Below are 17,519 nucleotides of genomic sequence, written 5' to 3'. Positions count from 1 at the left end.
TCTAGAAGAGGCACTTTTTGTGGTAACCCAGAGTTCTTGTGTTTGGGGAGAGCTATTTTGGTAAACTTTCAAGTGCTTCAAGTACTTCCCAGTGCCTTATTTTCCTTCTCTACTAATTGCCTTAGGCTTGTGCCAACAGCTGCCCATCGCCTGCATATGGAAGGACAGCTTTGGGCAGGGGGGCCAGATCTGGTCCATATCTCAGCCAGCCCCCACTGCTGTGCCCCACAGCCTCCCCACTGTGCAGCCCCGCAGAAGGACGGGCGGGGACCCCACTGGGAAGCTCCATGGGGCACGGGCGGTGCTTTGGTCTCCAATTCAGGGGATTAATACTATTTTCTGTTTCTTGGACACTGCAGCCAGTTGGCCTTGTGTTCATACTCAGTTTGCCCACTTCTTGAGTGCACTTACTTGTGTAAATCTGCTCAAGCGTTTAAGTCTGAAAGAGCAAACAAACAGGGAAATGAACAGACGGCTCTGCTGGCTCTGGAGGGGTCGCTTGCCTCTCTTTCCTTGTTTCCATGAATGTGGCCCGTGCAGCACATACAATGCTGTCTGCCAGCCTTCCCTTCCCACAGGAGGGCTTTGCTGTGCTGTAAAGGGCCGTCTGTGCTCCAGCGTCGCTGCTCCTTTAGAAGCGCTCCTTGGAAGCTGGACACGCGCTCCTTCCTCTTCCTCCATAGCCGGTTCCTCTCTGCTGCCTCTGTGTGCCCCAGGGGCAGGGACAGGAGGGATGGCTGAGCCCCAGGGCCTGCCTGGAGGAGCCGCCCCAGGCATGGGGATGAACAAAGGCACAGGGAAGGGCAGGCATGGGGAGAGCCTTGTGCTCCTACAAATGGCATTGAAGGGTTACACCAGGGGAGGACAGAGTCCTGTGGCCATGGATATTCAGACACCGGGCGTGTCCCATAACTGATGGACCTCTGCTTTATTAAGTAAGGTGGTGAGGACTGACCTGTTTCATATGCTGGCCACACAGAGCTAGTTATCAATTTCTCAGGCTCTTATAATCTAATAGATTTTCTCTCAGAAAAGTGCCTCTGCTGTTTTGTTGTACCTTATGGCTTGGTTTGATACCTACATACACTTCTTAATGAAGAAATTTTATTATATTTGAGATTTGCAGATAATTTTCCCATTCTTTATTACTTCTGTAAAATTGCAAGAGTTTTGTTAATCCCTTGCTGGTCACTGAATCTCTGGTTTTTTGGATGCTTTGGTCTCCGAGGCTGTTGTAGGGATTCTTGGAAACACTCTTCTCTTGCTTCTAGATCTCAGCATATGCAGTATTTCACCTTCTGCATTTTGGCACAGAGCTTTCTGTGTATTACCCTGCTTTCTTCATAGTTTGTATCATCCCAGCCTTTCTACCTTTCTGTCTTGCACTCCTGATTTGAGTGAGTTAGACAAAGCAAACTTTCTGACCAAATTCAGGTCAGAGTTTCAGGCTGTATTTCTCATGGGTAGTTTAATTTCGCCTATTTTAAATTTCCACGTAACCACCTTAGACATGACATTTATTCTAGTCTTTAACTCATCTATGGCACTGTCTGTACTTTTTTTTAAAGGCTGTGCAGTCCATCCTGGAGTATCTGGTGTTATAAAGGTTTAAGGACTGAGTTAGTGCAGAATCAATCCTGACAGTATATTCCGGATTGAAATAAAACTGTAATGGCTGGTTTTTTTGTCATGGAAATGGTGTTCTTTTTAAACAAAGGAATGTCACTGGGCTAAAAGAAAAAATATCTAAGGCCTGCCACATATTTTAATAGTAATTTCTAATTGAGCCTGTTTGGGTCAGTTTAGTGCTATGTATGTATTTTGTGCGTTTGGTGATTGTCTCTCAGGATGAAGGTGGTTCTTGCTCTTTGGGGTTAGCCAGATGTATTAGGGACCTTCAGAGACAGGTCTGAGGGATGGAATGGGGCAGGCTCTGGAAACTTCTGTATTATCCAGAGTCTGCTCTGTCTGTGCAGGACCTGCAAGTATCTGGTATTTGGTATGCCACCCGTTTCAACTTGTGCTTCCCTAAGCTGACTGGTTCATTTAAAAGGCAATGCTTTGTTGGGAAGCCAGTTCTTCAGGCTTTTTGTAGTGAATTATGTTTCAAGAGCTGATGGATTTTGCTTTTTAAATTGAGCTACGGTGTTAGTTTTTTCAGTGGAAGTTTTGTGAAAAAGTGGGTCTCAAACTTCTCTGCTTGTGTCCCCATTCTCTGGTGCAAACTCTTCCACTGTAGCTGAATTTCATGTGGCTTGTGATCCCATCTGGGATTCTCGGCCCTGTTTGCCACTTGCCCAGACAGTGCACTCCTTTCTGCAGGCTCCAGTAGAAGTAGCTGCTGCTCAGATCCCAAAGGGCATTCTTCTGGTGATGCTTTCACTTGCTTTAGGTGTAAAATGCTGGGCCAAAGTAATTCCTGATATACTTGCATCAAAAAAAGTGACCTACTTACCACACTGGTGTTGATTTTATTGTTATTACAGAGTGTTTGTCTTTAGATTAAAATATCAGCCCTAATCAAACATACACGTGTTCCCTGTTGATTATGTCTAAGGATTCCTCCAAGAAGAGTTTGTATGTAAATAATTGCAATTTCTGTTCAAGTCCCGTGTGATCTCCAGTGAAGGCACAACACCACTGATTCTTTTTCCTTCCCTTTTCACTAAGGTAAGATGTTTTCTCTGGTGTTTAAAAGGTGCTGTCAGACTCAGCCCTCTATCCAGGCAGTGTTCCCTGTTATTTTGCATTCATCCAGGTTTCCATCCCTTGCTATCAAACAGATGTTTAAAATGTCACAGAACTCACCAGCCTCCCTTTTGCACAGTTTATTTATGATTATATTTGCCTCCTGGTGATGACCTGCTGCAAGACAGGAGAGGAGGGAAAGTGGCTGAATTGCATGAGACCTGAGGTTACCTCCCAGCTGGAAGGTGACTGTCACAGCAAGAGCAGTGAGAGAAGCCTGTAGAGTGCAGGCTTGTCTGCAGCTCTGTCTGTAAAGGGGAGGCTGTCCCTCGAGGCAGACTGACCCCAGGGACAGAGGCTTATCCTGTGTTGGGTAAGACATCCAGGTAAAGGTGTATATTGTGAGACACCAAGGAACCTTGTCACAGCAGCTTTATGGGACAGGATAAGAGGAGGGAAAAGGTGGAAGATCTTAGGAACTACCAGAGTGGTGATGATTCTGTGCTACAAGAAATATTCTTCATAAACCCTTGCAGCTCTCTAGGGGATAACCAGCGTGCAGAGTCCTGGGACAGAGAGATTGATGGTTCATTCCAGTCTGACCCTTCTTCTCTTCTTAGTTGTCATTGCTCTGTTAAGTCTGGTGACTATTTGCATTCCTGTTCCAGATCAGGGAATTCCCTTGTGCTAATTCACTGCTTGACTCATGAGTCATGTTCTCTTTTTCTGAGTAGAATTTTACATCCCTATGAAATGAGTTGCCAAATCTAAACTTGCACTAAATGGAGGCATCTTTCTGGCTGAATTCTGCCATCTGTCTTAGGTCTATGTGCAATGTCCTCTTCCTGGACTAGGTACTGGGTTCAGTGTGCTGCAGAAGTGACCTGGATTGTCTTTCATGCTCATCTTTGAGACATCTGGAACCGCTCCTTTGTGTAACTGGCCCTGAACTGTGTCTTAAGGACATTTCAAGCCACTGTGTACCCCTTCTTTGATACCTGACCAGCTCTGTCAATCATGTGCATAGATCTTGGATCTTGCTTGTGTTGAAAAATCTACAACTTTGAGTTGGGACACTTTGAACAAAAGTAAAAAGAAGTCAGGATTAAGGCAGCTCAATTCATTTGCATTTCACCGGCTTCAAGTTCAGGCTTCTTTCCACCAAAGGAAGACTGGTTCATTACCGTGGTGCTACTCTGCACCTCTGCTCCCCTCTTCTGAATTTCTTTTGGGGCTGCTCTGAAGCAGTAATCAAATGTGTGATCCTCCAGCATGCCAGAACTCTTGAATCCTTTTTAGTTTTAGTTGATGTGGAGGGAAGTGATAGGCAGAGATGGTTCCTGGGAGCCCTTAGGAAAAAAATAGTGTGCCTTGTAAAAACAAGTAATTTTAGTTATTGCAATCGAGGAGTCAATTAACTGGCTAATTAAAGTAATTTCTCATTACATAATTGAATTCTGGTTCATCACCATTTCTACTCTGCAAGACTGCCCCAGAGAGCAGAGCCATTTCTGAGCACTCTTTATCACAAACAGAAGAACCATTCTCAGTACTCAGATGTGTCTGGAAAAGGAAGAGGTGATTTGGTGGGACTTTTCTTGATTGCCTGTGGAAATAAACATTGGAATGTCATCCAGGTGATAAAGGCAGTTTTCTCAGACACGTTTCTAGTGCCAAAGATAAATGAAGAAAGGAGGTGATGAATGGTGGAGCACAAAACCCATAAGGTTTAGGATGCCCAGGGCTGTGGGACTCAAGGTTACACTCTGGAATATTAGAATGTCTCAAGCTCTCAAAGTGTTACACTGGGTTTGAACATGCCAGTGCTCATCAAATATACTCTTCAACTGGCTGAGAGGACTGAGGGCTTTTAAATTCTGTCAGCTTCCTCCTGTACAGATAGGCTGAAGATGGAGTTCTTTTTTAATGAAGGATGAATTAGAAAAGTGCCAGTGTACCGAAATGTTGGTTAGTTATGAAAGGTGTGTGTTGGGAGAAAACATGAACTAAAAGAATTTGAAATAATTTAAAATCTACAATATGAGATTTTATTTGGCATAGGTGACACCACGGTGTCAAGCATGCCACCTGCAGGAGCAGAGGAGGGAGCACCAGGTCAATGACATTTGTTGCTGGTGAGCCATGATTTGACAAGGAGGGACTGTGCCAGAGAAATTTTTGAAGTTAGGATATAAGTACTTCAAAGCCCAGAAGAAATTGAATTTGGCAGCTCATGTGGACTTTGAAGACTGAATGAGACACAGTTAAAAGAGCTGCATGTAACATGTTCAGGTTCCCTCACTGGTACCCACACTGGTGAGACCATGAATGGTCAGGGACTCTGAATCCCCTGGTCACCCTGTACCTTGGAAACAGGGCTCAGGTGGAGCAGAAACCATCTCCTCATTTGAAGAGGAAACTGGTTAAAATTAGTAAATGTTGGGGATTTAGTCAAAGTTCAGGTATTTTAACTGATGTCTCATTAGTCAACTCCAAGTGCTTGAGAAAAAATTACTGTGTGGGGTTTTTTTTCATTTGTTTGCACTTTTGTTTGGGTTGTGTGCTTTTTGTTTGTTTTGTTTTGTTTTACATGTTCTTTTTAAATGTTCAGACTGCAGACTTGGGCTTCCTCCTGTGTGTGAGAGATGCTGATCAGGTACCTTGTTCCCTGAGCCCCAGTTCCTCATTGAGAAATTAAATGTACTGTGCCTTGACATCACAGAAGCACTGTGGGGCACAAGCACTGGTGTTTGTGAATCCCTTGTTGGTAATGATCTCTAATAAACGTAAGTAGGCTTATAAAATTCAGGGGATACTATACTTCAAGGAGTGCAAAACTTGCTGGAAAGGGAGAAGTGAGAGAGTAGTTAAAAAAAAACCAGAACAAAAGGGCCTCTTGGTAATAGCATTTCCAGAGACTAATGAAGAGAGAAAGGAGAAGGGGATAATGATGGCTTTGTACAGTGAAATATTTCTTTTCTGTACCTGGATTTTTGGTCCAATGGAAGAAAAGGAAGCAGTGGAGGCAGACTGCAGCATGAAAACTGGGGGAAGGAAGAGGAAGATTAGGAGGAATAGAACTGCACGTGTTCACCTATGTGTGAGGTATGGGGAAGTGGGTGTAGTGCTGTGAAAGACTACTCCCTACGTGGGAAAGAGCATTAGATTGTTAATGACTGCGTTATAGCTGATGATGTATTGCCAAGAAGAAAGCTAACAGAAGTTGGGAAATAAAATCAGTAAGAAAAGCAGTATTCTTCAAAAGTATTCAACCAGAAGCTGGAATGTAAAAAGACTTAGGATGTGTTGTAGGGAGCTGCATGGCACTGGTGGAGACAGATCACCCACAGAAAATGTTTGTGGGTTCAGTTCCGTTGGGTTTTGCTGTTCATGGAGTGTGAGGGAGGTTTTGTTCTATGGGTTGGGGTTGGTTTGTTTTCCCTGCGGCTGGATGGCTGGAGTATGGGAAGGGAAAAATCGTGGCAATTAAAAAAAAAAAAAAAAAAATCAGTAATATTTCACTTCTGACTGCCCCTGCTTAGTATCATGACTCTGGTGGAGCTCAGTTCCCACCCCTGACCAGCAGCATCAGCTCCATATGTTCCTGATCCCACGCGTGAAATGGGCATTCCCGGCGCAACGCAGCTGGCAGATGCTGGTTTGTTCAGTGGCAGCCTTTTCCTCTTTCAATCAAGTTATTAGTGTCATTGTCATGGAGCACTCAACATCTTTCAGCCCTTAGGGAAGAGCAGCCCGGTTTGGAACAGAAGCCGGTGCATCCTGACAGCACACATTGAAGCACCATGGAGCTAAAACAGACTCATGTTCGCTGTCCCTTAGGAAGCAGTCTAATTCCCGGGCTGGCACTTCTGACATAACTCCATTATGGAATCATAAATAAACAGTTGACATAGGCCAGGGAACTTCAAAGCAATCAGTACAGTTGTAATAGGTTCTAGCTTGATAAATAAACCATGCTGAGATAGTCTAAAGGTTGCTTAATTTTTTTTTTTTTTTCCTTCTGTGTTAGATCAAAGCATCTTCCTTGAACAGCAGCCTGGCAACTCTCCCTAATGCCTTTCCTTCCCCCACGTCCCCTGCTGATCTCTCGGTACAGGCATCATTACCATGGGACTGGTGTCTTTGCAAAGTGTACTCCATCTCCTAAATTAATTGGCTGCTGGTACACAGTTGCATGCAAAGTTGTTTTTGGAGAATGATTCTTGGCCAGCGTTTTGTTTTTATTTACTGAATTGACTTGCATAGCCTGGCTTCTTGGATAATGAGGGTCACTTTAACACTGCTCCATGTTTTGGGCTTTTAGTGCCTGTGTGGGAGCTTTATACCCACATAGTGGGGTCCCAAAAAGATCAAGACGCAGTGAGGTGGTGGCTGAGATGGTGTTTCTTGTGCAGCTCAATGATTGCTGAGGCCTTTTCCCCCAGAATGTTTATCACACTTAGAAGCTGCTGGTTGAGGCAACTTACCTTCATTGAGCCCAAAACTCTCTTTAAGATATCCCATCTGCCTTTACCAGCCTGAAAACATCATGGACCATCGGAATGTCCTGTGAATCAGTGGCAAGCCTTGTGATGAACTTGCTCTGTGTTCAACACCTTGTTTTGGTGCCAGCTGTTTCCTTGTGTGTTGTCTGTGTCAGGAGTGAGCTGGCCATGGGAAGATGTGGAGGGGAGGGTGCCTTCCATCCACCTCTGCCCTGCTCTGTGTAAGCGTGTCCAATCTAAAACATGGTCAGTGCTGTGTTAGAATTCATAGTTCCAGCTCGGTTTGGGAAGTGTGAACCCTCTCAGTGAATACATTGCTGACACACAGCACTGGCTCCAAGGAAAAGGTGCCTTTTGCTTCTGTGTCACAGTGCCAAACCCATCACTGTCTCTGGGATGGCGAGGGGGGCAAAGGGGAAAGGAGGAAGCAGCAGGTGCAAGCAGGCTCCTGCTGGGAGCATTTAAATGCTGACATGTCAGAAGCTGGGAAGTGTGTGACAGGCAGTTTTCCTGTGACCTGGATCCTGAGAGCTTAAGGAAGTCTGAAACTTTTCTTTTTTTAAACAAGCTGATATATTAATGAGAAATCTGTTGTTGGTTTATGTGGGAGAGGGGCTGATTTTCACATGGAATCTGTTTGAGAATGTGATGCCCAGGTGTTGAGGCACAAGACCACGTATTACTGTGCTGCCTCCTGCCCAGAGGAGGAAGTTGCCAGGATTTTCTGAGACGAAACCAAACAAAAACCTCCTCGTAACTTCAAATAAACAGGGAAGGAGAAGTCACCAGTGTTGTTAGCTTCCTAAGAGCTGCATTTATAATCAATCCTGTCAGTGAAAAGAACTAAAATCTCCAGTTTTAACAAAGAGTCCAGTCTGAGGAGCTGATACTTTCTAATGTACCAAGAGCTCCCTGGTTTCCCCACATCAAAACAGTCCAGAGCCTGTGCATGGGTCTTTGGACCAAAGCTGTTTGATAAATATTTTAGTGTTTTGCACATTTTGTTGCCAAAAATTCAGAGTCTAAAGCTGCCTTCCAGGGAAGGGCATCTTTATGTATGCTCATGTTTGATTCAAGCAGTTGTTCTTTACTGTGTGTGCTGCAAAAAAGGCAAGCTTTATAATCAATTCTCTACTCCATTAGCATCCTCAAAGGATGTCTCTGGTCACATCAGAGGCAATCTGCTCTCTCTGTCTTTTGTTTTATTACTTTTTTTGTTTCAAACTTCATTGTCTATGAAATCATCTGTCACCCTCTGCAGAGACCTGTCAGGGCACTGTCTGTGTGTTTGCCTCTCCTTGGGAATAACAAAGAAGTTTCTCTGTTGCAGGCTGCCTGTCTGCCTCCCCTCAGCTGAGGGAGAAGTGGTTTGCTGAATTTTTGTGGCCCATTTGGTCCTTGGCCTCTTTGCTTGTGCTGCCCTAAGGATGCCAATTAATGTTAATCTGAAGGTATAAGTTTCTCTGTTAGGTCCTGGAGTAATGCCATCAGCTGGTCCCACATGGGCCACCAGGCAGCTGTCAAGCAGTAATGTTTATTGCATTTTTACTTCATATCCTTTACTTCATGATTGATCATCGGGGCTTGTATGAAACCAGTAAAATTGACAAAATTTTAAACTATTGTAAAAGCCAGTAAGTGAAATGTGGGCATGAGAGCAGAGAGGTAGCCCATAGCTTTCTTACAGTCTTTGAGAATACAGAGAAAGGAGAGAAAGTGAAATCAAGAGCAAATAAAGGTGTGTTTTGTTTAGATTTCAAACAGGAACTGTGGAAATTTTCTTTGCCATGTAAGGATATGGTGTTCAGTAGCACACTTCAATGTATTTTATTCCACCCTTAGTGATGCTGTATCTCCTGTCTGCCCTTGCACACTCACCTCTGCACAGGGACGGCTCTAAGGGTGATACTTGCCTGCCTGGGGAACAGTAAAAAGACTGTGTCACATTTATGCTGCTCCTCAAGGGGGTTTATATTTGTTTAACCAGTGCAGGGGACAGTTTGGACCCAGTACTGGTTAATTGCTTCCACATCATAAATAAAGGTACCTTATTCATCCTACAGTACTTCTGCTGAGCACCTGGATAAAGTGAAAGCAGGATAAGCCAGGTGCATCCGGGAGCTGCCCCCTCTCCGAGTGCACCATGGCTCATTCTGGCAAATTCCCGAGCGTGCCTGGCTCTGATGGAGCCCAGGGAGCCTGCAGTGCTGAAAATGAATTGCTCTGTTGGATTTGAGCCACAGGCCTCATTTTGATTGTTTACAATTGAGTAAATCAGGCCTGTCCCCATGGAAGTTAATGGGATCAATCCTGGTGTGACAGCAGAGCAAAACCTTGCATGCTTGAATCTTGCATGCTTAATGCAGTCCGTGTTTTCCTGTCTCAGGCCCTTTACTCTTCCTCGTGTGTCTTGCTTCATGAATGTATTCCTTTAAATGTGTCATGGATCAAAACTGCAAAATGCCATCTGTCAGCATGAGTGAAATCTGTAATCCCTGTGCTGTTCAGGTAACCAGCAAATTGACATTTGTTGGAAATGGGGCATTTAGCCAGCCTACTAATGCTATGGATTTGTTCCTTTTTTTTTTTTCCCCACTCCCCCCTGCTCTCCAGATTATTGCTTACATAATGTATGGACTAATAGTTGCTGTATGGTTTACATGGGAGTTGCTTTCTGGAAGCTTGGGGTAGGCAGGGAGCTCAGGATGACATAAGGTAGGATTAAATAATTGCAATATTAAGTTGCAGTGCACAAAGGGGGAGACTGCTGTTGGTGAGTGATGCTGTCCAGTTAAACTGCAGGCAGGCAGAACAGGCAGGAGGGGTACAGGGTGCAGGTGGATGAGTCCTCCTTGACCTGTGTTCTCTGCAACTGAAATTCTTCCTGCTGGCAGTTGGATAGATTTGTAAGGACAGAGCTGTCCTAGTCATGCCTCTGTAAATTTAGACTGGATTTATCTCAGTGTCACTGATCTTGGAGCCTGGCTTGTACTGGTATTTATTAGCACCTTAATTATGCATGGCTTAGTTTGGTATTCCCCACTGGTAAATTTTGCTAACATTTCACAAATTAAAAATGTTCTGATTATTTTCTCCCTAGTCAGCACCAACTTTTTAGATCAACAGTTTGTAGCTTTAAATAAGCATTCCAGATTTTGCAGTTGGCTTTATTTGTTTGTTTTTAATTTTGCTTTGGAACTGTTTGTATCTAAACTGGCTGTGACTCAGTGTGAGGCCTTGCTGCCTTCACTCAGATATGCAGGTTTGCTGAACTCAGCTGGAAAAGATTTTTTTGTCAGTGGAGAGTGGAAAGGTGAAGAGAAGTGCTGGAAAAATTCAGTTAACACTTCACTGCAGTGCTGTAGCTCAGCTATTAGTATGTCTTAGGAATGTGAAAATGAGTGATGATTATGAACAACCCAATTTTGTAATATCCAGGACAAACCAAAAAGAAGCAAAAACCTTAAGATGTAGTCAGGTAAGTTACAACCTAAAATCATTTCCCTTACAGATACTCAGCAGTTTCGATGAAACACAACCATTTTTTTTCCTTAAGTGATACTTTTATCATTATTGACTTATTTTATTTTTTTAGCCAGAGAAACCCTTAAAGAAGGGTTCAGTGTCTTTGTTTCCGTGACGGTCGCAAGTTTCTGCTGTGAGAACCGGGAAGACTCAACCCCAAGCCTCAGTTCAGATCTCCAGGCAGAAACACCCGAGCGGAGACCCAGGTGTGCCTTGTCCCTACAAGTGTCTGCAGAGTCTCCCTGTGCTCCAGGGCAGGTTCCTGCCACTGTGTGCCATGCAGGAATATGTTCCCTATCAAGCTGCAGTGCTGGGAGTAGCAGAGCCTTCGGGCTCATTATCCTGTGTGGACAATGCAGTGTGACAGTGAAATGGCTGATGAAATCTAACGCTGTCTTTTCAGTTAAAAGGCAATGTGGTGATTACAGCCCTTGGTTTCCTGAAGGCAGCTGAGTGACAGCGATTAGGAGAGCGAGTGAACTGTGCTACATCCAATGACCAAAGGTTGTGCTGCGTGTGGAGCCGCCCCACCTGGGAACAGCCAGCCCAGCTCTGGCCTGAGCCCACTGGGCTTGTGTTGTTGTGATCGGTTGAGGTCTGAGACAAACTATTTTTCCTTTGAGTTTATGTCGGCAGAAAGCAATTAGGTTAAAGCCCAGGCTGATGTGTAAATGAGTGTGTGTGGTCAGTGTAACTACTGATGCTTTATGAGCTTTGATGTGTGCAAGAGTGGTGAAGTTTCACTGAGCCTTTGATGCTTGTGTTGCTCTGAATCCACAGAACTCTGTTCTTGTATGGTTTGTGGCTGCTGTTTCCTATGTGGAAGTGTCTTCTGTCTTTTCTTGGGAGCTGGGAGGGCTGTTGATAAACATGAGTGGCTATGAGACGTCTGAAGACTAGCTGAAGGTCTGCAGGAGTCTTGTACTTGGTGCTGAGGCTGTTCTGTGGGGATAAGGGACATGTTCAATAAGGTGCACCTGGAGCCAGGATTGAATTTTTTTTTTCTGTGATTGCAGACATGCACCTGTGGTGTTGAGTGTCATCAGTAGAGGGGGGATAAATTAGATCAGTGTAAGTCTTGTTCTCCTTCAGTGCAGATTTTCCTATGAAATGATTCATCTGCTTTAGAATGTTGTGCCAAGCTGCAAATGGCAGCAGCTACAGCTATGATCAGAACTGGACACTGTACTGACCCTGGAAACAGCACGTGAAGCTTTAATTACCTAAAGTCCTGAGTTACAGCTTCTCAGACTTACTGTGGAGCATCCTCTGTTGAGGCCCCAGTGGATGTTCCCAGAACCTGGCTTTGCTCCTGGTTCTTTGCCAGGTGGTTACAGGCGCTGTCTCTTATGCTTGGAGCAGTCCAACCTTTGGTGACTTCAATGAAATTCATGCAGTGGAGGGGAAATTCCTGTTAATCCCCCATCCAGCCCTCCCAGGGTGTCCTCTGATGAGCCAGCACTGACATCTCTGAACAGCAAAGCTTTTGCATGGCTGCTGCAGGCACCTGGTGCTGCCACGCTGTCAGTCAAGGGGATGCTGACTCCTGAAATGAAATGCTGTCCATCTAATTAGTATGTGTAGCAGCAGCAGGTTTTAATTATATGGTTAAATACACAGAAATATAGGATTGTCATGTGGGATCAGTCTATTGGCCCTTTGTGGCTGACATTCTGCCTCCAGCAGTAGCCAGTGCTGGATATATTTGTGCATAACATATTTCTTTTTGCCCTTGGAGTAATATGCACAGGCTGCTACAGAAAAAATTTTCATCTTGCTTTTTTGAAGCCAGTTTGTGTCCAGAAGAGAATTCCTCCTCTGTGAACCCTTTCACTCTGCTGTGGTTCAGGTTAGCCCAGGGATTTATGTGTTCTAGGCAAAATATGTAAGATGAATGAGCTCTTTTATGAGCACTGGCTCTGACAGAAGATTGTCTTCGCAGAATTTCCTGAAGTCTGTGGTTTCTCCAGATTTTCCAGTACTTTCTTGTGTCTAGTGGAAATTCTTCTCGGTGACCAAGTAATGAGCTTCCAAAGTATTTGTTTCTGGTATTCACCTTTAGTTGTGAATATTTCTCATGGAAATCAGTCTTGCCATTTGGGTTAATAATTTGGGGTTGGTTTATCTTGTTGGTTTTTTCTTTATTACTTTCACTCTCTTATTTGATTATGCATTGATTTCTGGCAGCTAATTATGCAGTTCTGATCTAGAGATGCATAAAATAGTAAACTAAAGTTGTATTTTGGTTAACTTGGGATGTGCTGTGTGGTCTCTCTTCTGGATTGGTTGAGTATGAAAAGGATGAAGACAGCCAAGCAATTGCTCCTGGTGGCAATATCCACATGGGATGGTCCACCATGTGGATGGGGTGTGATGGGGAAAGTTGCTGATCCTTTAGCATTGTGACCATCCTACCTTCCTGTTCTAGAGGAAAAAAAGATGTGAAGCAGCTCTTGCCATGTGATGTTGGAGGATCCCAGCCCAGTGAATTTTGATCTTTTCCAAGTCTGTCTCCTGCTGTATGGAGGGCTTTGCACACTCGGCTGTGTTGGTGGCAGCAATAATGGTAAAGTTGCTCCCTGACAGTCAGGAGGTCACAAGATTTCATCCACTGAGGTCGCTGAGTGTGGGAATTCCAGGCTGCGTGATAAATTTTGATCCATGGCCACCTGGGAGCCTCAGACCAAGGCTTTGCAGAGTGGGGATGACTCAGCTGAGCCTTTGGTACAGAGGCAGCTGTGTCAGCAGCAGAGCATCCTTGCTGCAGTGCTTTCCAATATCCCTCCCAGAGAAATCAGTGATGCCTGCAAAAGTTACAGAATTACTGGAGTTTAAGTGGCACAAGGGTTTTTCCAGAATACAAATATAAAGTCCCCATGGCCCTGGCAGTTCCTTTCTCAAGCTATAAACTGATGACACATTTATCTTGAGGAGAGCAGGGATCATACACCAGTGGTTGAAATCCAGTTTATGAAAAGGGTCACTGAAAGGGCTCTGGAAATTGTGAGATGCTGTTTCTTCTTCAGATGCTTACATGCAGATTTGGGCACAGTGAGGGTGCAGGATGATCTGGAAAACTGGATTCCTGCCCGATGTAAATTCCAGTCACTCTGCAAACGTGTATCAGGCAGTGTCTAGTCTGGACTAAACAAGTGTGGGTGTTATCTTATTTTTCATTGTGAATGCTGATAAAGGATTTAGAGATCCCACTGGACTGAGAGATAAGCCTAACAGGAATTTTCCTGATTACTCATTACTCTTTTGACACTAACTAAATTGGAAGGGAGAGGGTGGAAAGACATGGTGCTAATGGTTTTTAGTTTTGATTGATTTAGATGTGGTTGTGGGGGTTCATTTCCCCTCATTCAGAAGATGTTGTTTAGGACTTGAGGTAATGGATGGTCTCTATGTATGAAATACACTGGAGGCAAATTGATTTATGGACAAATTAAATGTTACATTTTCACATTACTTAAAAGTTACTTTCAGGAGTTCCTGTCCTGGCAGGTTCCCACCCATGGTGGTAACCCCACACCTCAGCCCCCAGCACCCTCCCAGGGGCTGCTGCAGGTCCTCTGTGGCACTGTTACAAGTGGGTCATCACTGTCATCAGTGTGTTTTGGGGATTTTTGGATATTTTTTATTTTTAAAGAAACAGCACTAGAGAAAATATAATTGTGCAATGCCAGGCTGTACCCTTCTCTGCATGAGTTCACACGGGGTCTCTGATAATATTATTTGGGGGACTGTAGGTTGTGAAAATGAAGCAATCATCCAGTACTGCACAGAACATGCTGATTGAGGAGGTTAAGGTGAGAGGAGAGGTGGTGTTCAGGAGCGATGCTTTGGAGTCTGAGAATAAAGGAGTGCAAGCATTTGCAATAGTGATACCCCTGTCTTCAAGGAACAGTGGCTTTTCCTCAGTGGTGCATGTTCCTCATCCAGGTGCTGTGTGTGGAGTTATCCTGCTGGATATTTCCAGAAGCTCCTGAAGTACACAACTGCCTGTGTAGGTTGGAGTTTTTTACATGCAGTCTGCCTCCAGCCCTCCTGCGTGCCCTCATGGAAGGGAATGATGGACATGAGTGGGGAATGAGGGTAGCTGGATATTCTATTCTTATTCGCAGCATTTTGCTGCTGTACTTCACAGAAGATATAGCTACAGTTTACCTTGTAGACTGCTTAACAAAGACATGTCTTTTCCTTGCCTTTTGGGGGGTTGGAGTCTGTGTACCACTGCCACAGGAACTGTGTTGGCAGTAAAATGGAGGTAGCAAAGCTGCATGAGATGAACACTGTTCAAAACTTCCATTTTTAAGACCCTGCTTTCTGTTGTCCTAATTTAACTATCTGAACCCAAATATACTCTGCATTTGCTTCAGGCAGGTTTTGTTGATAAAGCAAAAGATAAGCTATTTATCAGAGAGGCATAAGGAAAATGGTCTCACTTGTGTGTGTATGTTTGGTCTTCGCTGAAGAACTTGAGTCATTAAAAGCTTGAAATCTGTCATGGCTTTGCCTTTGTGTTGAGGATGTGCTTTTAAAAGCCCCATTAAAATTCGGCTGGGCATGAAGCTTTGTGCAAATCTCTGTAGATTCATGTTTAGCTTCCATCCTGGCACTGTAATTTTTCTCTCCAATTTTTTCTTTTCTTTCCAAAACCTGAGAATAATCTTCAAGGATTTCTATTAAAAGAACATTGAAGGCATAGTCAAGCACTCGTAAATTTGATATTGTCAGAATTGACAATGGGAGCTGTTTTTTGTAACCTCTAATACTATTTTAATCTAACTCTTTATCTACACATTAAATATGATAAATGTGATTTGAACCTGGAGACAAGAGTCCCACAGTTTCTGGCTCCTTAAAAGGAATTGTACTTTGCTAGAATAGAGAAATTATGACAGATGATTTAGAGGAGAAAAAATAGACAGGCAGTTAGAAATTTTTGGTGACATTTACTTAAAAGACTACCCTGTAAAAGGAAGCATCTCTATCTTCTGGTAGCACATGGTGGGAACAAGCAAGGACCTCATGCTTCTAGCCTGTTAATAAGTTCAGAGTTCAAAATTTTGTCAGTGGGTCCAAGCTGTAAAGAAACTTGAGCAATTCAGTAAACATTTTTGCTTTTTTAATAATGGGTGATATTGTTTAAAACCTCAAATAGACAAAACAAGGAGTATCACCTTCAAAAAATTTTGTTTGGTAATTGTCAATGTCAAAACAAGGCTACTGTTATTGTTGAGATGTCTAAACAAGGCTACTGTGTGCCTTTCTTATTTTTCTTCTTTTTAGAATGCAATATCTGTCTTCCGTTTGAGCAACCCTGAGACAGCTATTCATAAGATTTTCTGCAGCACCTGCTCGAGGGTATCATTTACTACCAGTGGAAGCAACTGCTGTACCTCCCATTGTAAGTGGAGGGGCTGCCACAAATCCTGAAGCAAAATAAGTCAGAGCAGCACAGCAGATGCTGTTCCATTGATTCACAGGTAGTACAAATTTGATTCTGTTATTAACGCTTTTTTCTTGTAGTGGGATTACTCTGATTCCACTGTAACTTTTTATATCACAGTAGTTGAGAAAAAAATTAGGCCCCCTATGTTTACTGATGAAATAATGGTTCCAGAATACAGCTTTCTAGCTCTGCTGGTATCCCCACACTTACCCATACTCCAGTTGTTTTGGAATCCCCATTGCTCTAGCCTGTGTTTCTGTGCATCCCCTGTTGTTGCTGTGCTGTGGGACTGGACTGCACCAAAATCCATTTTGCAGCTGCATCCACCCTGGCTGCACATCTCTGTCACATGATGATGATTTCTCAACTCATGTTAAATTCTTATTAAATGAGCAAAATTCTTAAATTCTTATTAAATTACTCCAGCTGTTTGATGTAGACTGAAATGCCAGACGTGACTGCCAACAACTATTGGCTTTGACTTTTTCAGTTCTAATGTCAGCACCAGCTTAATTTGTATATCACATCTACTGTTATTATTATTGATTTGTTCCACACTACATTTAATTTTTACCTGGGATACTAGAAGTAATAAATGTTATTAAGAGAAACATTTCTACAGCAGTTGAATTAAGGCAGTAGGACCAACTCAGACTGTGGAGGCATTTTTTTAGCACTGAGATTGTCCAGAAATTCTGCTGTGTTCTGAAGTAGCAAGGGAGAAATTTCCTTCAGCAAATGATGCCTGGTTACACAACTTGATTTTTGAGGTGGATTGTGTTTGTGCACTGCAGCGTGCTTGGTCAGATGATTTGGATTTGGGTTTGGGAAAGCAGCTTAAGTGCTGACTTGCACTGTGAGTCATGGATCACACGTCTGTGGGGCTGGGGTGCATTTGAGCTGCTGGGAGTGTGGTATGGGAGAGACACAGGTGAACTCCAGGAAAGGAGAACGCAGTGTATGCAAGTGGAAGTGAGCAACTCTGTCAGTGCAGGAGCAGCCAAGGAAACCTGGCCAGGAACAAACAGAGTAAATGCAGATCACATAACCCAAGCAGTATTATCAAAGATAATTCTGTGGAAGGTGAGGAGGAGAGATAGGGTTGAGGTTTCTGTGTCCCCATTGAGCAGGACTGTAGAGGCCTTAGAGAGCTGGAGGAGAGCAATAGGAAAGATGGGGACGTGGGGTGAAATTGGATCACTGTGATTTGCAGAAGAGAGAGGCACAGACTGTGGAAGTTGAGGGGCTTTGTGAAAGAGCAAGAAGTAAAAAACAATTTCAAAAGGAATGATAATCTTTTGAACAGTGAACATTGGAATTTCCTGCATGGCTCTTCAGATTAC

The 17,519-nt window shown here is 43.7% G+C and overlaps 1 protein-coding gene and 1 long non-coding RNA gene across 4 annotated transcripts in view; one reads left to right on the top strand and one right to left on the bottom strand.

Annotated features, from left to right (window-relative positions):
* LRP8 (LDL receptor related protein 8) overlaps window positions 1–17,519 on the top strand; it is a 172,756-nt gene that overhangs the window by 39,872 nt on the left and 115,365 nt on the right. The window lies entirely within an intron of this gene.
* Window positions 15,367–16,481, bottom strand: LOC121665878. Its single transcript, XR_006016507.1, has 2 exons — window positions 16,387–16,481; window positions 15,367–15,403 (listed from the first exon to the last, which is right to left on the bottom strand). It is a non-coding gene; the product is annotated as an uncharacterized LOC121665878 (long non-coding RNA).

The sequence above is a fragment of the Corvus kubaryi genome, unplaced genomic scaffold, assembly GCF_017639235.1.
Source record: "Corvus kubaryi isolate FWS band 111438036 unplaced genomic scaffold, C.kubaryi_AGA036_p1.0 37334, whole genome shotgun sequence".
NCBI classification, from domain to species: Eukaryota; Metazoa; Chordata; class Aves; order Passeriformes; family Corvidae; genus Corvus; species Corvus kubaryi.
Note: the sequence above shows the minus strand (reverse complement) of the source record. Positions and strands in the feature narration are given on the sequence as shown.